The 4,650-nt window shown below is 41.8% G+C and overlaps 1 pseudogene; it reads left to right on the plus strand.

Annotated features, from left to right (window-relative positions):
* Window positions 1-939: 939 nt before the first annotated feature.
* LOC117509225 lies at window positions 940-4,015 on the plus strand (annotated as a pseudogene).
* The last annotated feature ends 635 nt before the right edge of the window (window positions 4,016-4,650 follow it).

A 4,650-nucleotide genomic window follows, 5' to 3' on the forward strand; every position in this document is an offset into this window, starting at 1 on the left:
TCATACCTGTTGCAAACATAAAAAAAAAACAAAAAAAAAAACATGGGAATAAGGAGACAGGGGAGATACCCAGTGTTCATAGTGAAAAACATCAGGAGACATGGGACACATACACTCACTTGAGATTATACAACAGATGCACAAACAGAATGAAAGTATTTGAAGAGCACTGAAAAAAGATGAGGTAATTGTGAGTAAGCAGGTGACGTAAAGTTCAAGGAGGCAAAGTTCTGTCTGAAAAGGGATAAAAGAAGTGAAAACACAATGTGCCCAGTGACAGCTGCTTTACACACAGACTTAGTCGATGGAGTTCTTAATGTTTTGTTACGGTTTGAGCTTTGTTGTGGATTATTTGCATTGTCGTCTACTTTTAAATTCAATGAATACTATAAAGTGAAACACGAAAGAAAAGAGAAAAGAACTGGTGCTTGGGTTAATGCTGGGGCTTCATCTATGAGGTGTAAGCTCCAGGGTTCTGCTCGACAACCTGCGTTCTCAATGGATGGTGACTATGTTATTGGTGGTGTTTTCTCCATTCACATCAACATGCACACTGTGAAACACAATTACATCAGCAAACCTAATCCTGTACAGTGCAAAGGGAGGTTAGTAACATGCAGGAGTGGGGTATGAAGAAGATATTATAATGTGTGTGAACAAAAATGGTTTATGAGTTTTCTCGACATGAACTTAATTGTATTGTAATGGTGTTTTTTTTTTTTAATATTACAACATTTTCATATTTTCTATGGAATCACAATGGATCTATTTTACATTTGTGTTCACAAAGAAAGTTGAAGAAAACCTGAACACCGTTAAAACTTTTAGTCTATCAGTTCAGGATGGATTGCAGATTGTGTTGCTGTCAGTTATTGTCATTAACAACGGTCTTTCTTCATTATGGGTTTACAATGATGTGTGTTTGTGTGCAGCATTAACCCCCGTGAACTGAGGTTCTCACGAGCAATGGTCTTTGCCATTGAGGAGATTAACAATAGCACAGAGCTGCTGCCGGGCATCAGGCTCGGATACCAGATCCATGATTCATGTGCTTCAGTTCCAGTGGCAATCCAAGTGGCATTCCAGCTTTCAAATGGCCTCGACATGATGTTTGACACAGGCGACAAATGCTCACAATCTGGTATGATGATGGGTGTTGTTGGTACGTCTGGTTCCACGCCATCCATCAGCATGTCACGGGTCATTGGGGCCTTTGACATTCCTCAAGTAATTTTGAGGGGTGGTTTCAGAAAAGTCAGCAACTTTTGATTTTCTGACAGTTCTTTTGACATTTTTTTTTTTCTTTAGGTGAGCCACTATGCAACTTGTGCATGTTTGTCTGATAAGCAGCAGTACCCAACTTTCTTCAGAACAATCCCCAGTGACCAGTTCCAGGCTGATGCTCTTGCCAAACTGGTGAAACACTTTGGGTGGTCATGGATAGGTGCCATCCGCTCTGATTCTGATTATGGTAATAATGGCATGGCGACTTTCCTACATGCAGCACAAAAGAGAGATCTGTGTAGAATATTCAGTATCATTTGATCGGACGAACCCACTGAGCAGGATTAAGCAAGTGGCTGACGTTATTCGCAGGTTTGTCAGAACATTCAGTTCCACACACCAAACTACACCAGTTTATTCATTTATTGATCTTATGCTGATTGATAATGATTATAATGTAAACAGTCAACATCATTCATACTGCACTGCAAAATATTCACTTCATAGAAGGTTGATTTCCATCCTGTGACAATGTTTTAGGTTTGCACTGACACATGACTGCAATGCAGTATGTGATATGTCACAACACTGTATTTCCAGGTCTTCAGCTGTGGTTGTTGTGGCATTTGTGTCTTCTGGAGACATGAGGATCTTGCTGGAGGAGTTGACACGGCAGCCTTCTCCACCCTCGTCAGTGGATAGGCAGTGAATCATGGGTAACTGACCCAAACATGTTGAGGTTTGATTTCTGTGTTGGAGCAATTGGATTTGGCATTCAGCGATCTGTATCCCAGGCTTCAGAGACTTCCTCCTTGATCTCTCTGACACTAAAGTTGCTGTTTCTCCTGTGCTTACTGAATTCTGGGAGGATGCATTCAATGTCACCTTGGAAAAGGTGAGAGATATATGTTGCTTGTTTTATTGGTGGTTGCTCACAGTGGAGTCCTTTTTTACTGAAACCTTACATTATTGCACAATGAAACTGTTAATGAGACTCGCTGTCAAAGTTAAAAACACCCTCATGTTGTCTTGTATTTGTAGGCACTGCCAAAGATGAGAGTGCATGTGATGGAAGTGAAAATATCCAGACACTCCAAAGCCCGTACACTGATACGTCTCAGCTGCGAATCACTAACATGGTGTATAAAGCTGTTTATGCCATAGCACATGGCATTCACAACACAGTGTGTCAGCAAACGAATTCCACAACCCAGTGTGACAAATTTACCAAGATAAAGTATACACAGGTCTATTTTGCACATGTGCAAAATTTGGCTCTTGTGAAGTAAAATGGTTGGATTTTACCTTTCAAGTCTTAATAGTGACATTTTTTTTTTTATTATTCTACACAGCTTCTTAGTCATCTAAAGCGAGTAAATTTTTCTCAAAATGGTTATCATGTCTCATTTGACATTAACGGTGATCCAGTGGCTGTATATGAGCTGGTGAACTGGCAGAAAAACAAGAACGGCAGCACTGAGCTGGTGACAGTAGGGCTGTATGATGCATCTCTACCAGCAGGCCAGGAGTTCCGTATCACCAAGAAAATCACCTGGTTGGATGGTGGAAACCAAGTAAGAGCACAATAATTAACACTATGACCAGAGAAGTTAGGTGACACAGAGTTGAGTGGCACCGACGTCTTGTCTGTGTGAGTCTTTGTGTATGTTTGTGCCAGGTGCCTGTGTCAGTGTGCACTGACAGCTGTCCTCCAGGAACTCGTAAACTGCTGCAGAAAGGCAAACCTGTCTGCTGCTATGACTGTACACCATGTCCTGAGGGGGAGATTAGTAATACCACAGGTAATATTTCCCATTTAGGCATTGATGAGGTATACGTAAAGAAATACTGTTAAAACCACTTTTGCTTTTTTTCCAGACTCCCCTGATTGTTTCCGTTGCCCTGCTGAGCTCTGGCCTGGGCAAAGAGAGACATTTGTTTGCCAAAGCCTATCCAGTTTCTTTCCTTTGATGAAGTCCTGGGAATCATCCTGGCCACATTCTCAGTTGGTGGTGCCTGTCTGGCTTTTATAACAGCAGCTATTTTCTTCCGTCACCGGAGAACAGCAATCGTCAGGGCCAACAACTCTGAGCTGAGCTTCTTGTTGCTCTTCTCTCTGGTCCTGTGTTTCTTATGTTCTTTAACTTTCATTGGGGTGCCATCTAAGTGGTCCTGTGTGCTGCGACACACAACATTTGGAATTACATTTGTCCTTTGTATCTCTTGCGTCCTTGGGAAAACGATTGTGGTGCTAATGGCATTCAGGGCGAGGCTACCAGGGAGTAATTTCATGAAATGGTTTGGTCCACTACAACAAAGAATAGCCGTAATTTCTTTCACCTTCATTCAAGTTTTGATATGCACTATTTGGCTAGTTCTCAATCCTCCCTTTCCAATTAAAAACCTGACAACATATAAGGACAGAATAAGCCTGGAGTGTGCATTGGGCTCAGCTGCAGGGTTCTGGGTTGCGCTTGGTTATATTGGACTTCTGGCCGTCTTTGTTTTGTGTTAGCTGTCCTAGCCCCGTAAACTACCTGATAATTTTAATGAGGCCAAATTGATCACTTTTAGCATGTTGATATTCTGTGCAGTCTGGATCACCTTTATCCCAGCATATGTCAGCTCTCCTGGGAAGTTCACTGTGGCTGTGGAGATATTTGCTATTTTGGCTTCCAGTTTTGGACTGATACTGTGTATATTTGTCCCAAAGTGTTTTATCATTTTATTTAAGCCAGAGAAGAACACCAAGAAAAACATAATGGACCAAAATCGTTCCAAGGACTTCTAAACATTGCATATTTTCAGTGGAAAACAAATGGTGAATACATAGACTACATTTATATAGTGCTTTTCCATCTGCGTCAGATGCTCAAAGAACTTTAGACATCAATGCCTCACATTCACCCAGATATCAGGCTGCTGCCATGCAAGGCACCCACTACACACCGGGAGCAACTCAGGGATTAGGGACCCTGCCCAAGGGCCCTTTCCGGTCAGGCTGGGATTTAAACCGAGGATTCATAGCATAGCATAGAGGGATACGTTTTGCAAACTTAATACCCATTACTACATTGTATGACATTAAAAGTGATGACACAACACTGGCTGTTCCTGCAACATCAAATATTTTGTGTCTGCAACCTACAACCCGCGTGGAATGTCTTAGACCTAAACCTGAATTTAGGCATCTTATACTACTCTGAAACCACCCCCAAATCCCAACAGTCCAATTGCCAACCCCACTGAGGGTCCTTAGTCTGGGTCTCATTAACATATGGTCAGTGTCCTCAAAATCACTGTTGAAAAATTATCTAATTATGAAACACCACTTCGATATGATTGGTTTATGTGAAACCTGGCTTAAACCGACTGTTGTTCTGCCCTTAAACGAAGCCTGCCCACAGGCATACACATTTCATCATG

The sequence above is a fragment of the Thalassophryne amazonica genome, chromosome 4 (assembly GCF_902500255.1).
Source record: "Thalassophryne amazonica chromosome 4, fThaAma1.1, whole genome shotgun sequence".
NCBI lineage: Eukaryota > Metazoa > Chordata > Actinopteri > Batrachoidiformes > Batrachoididae > Thalassophryne > Thalassophryne amazonica.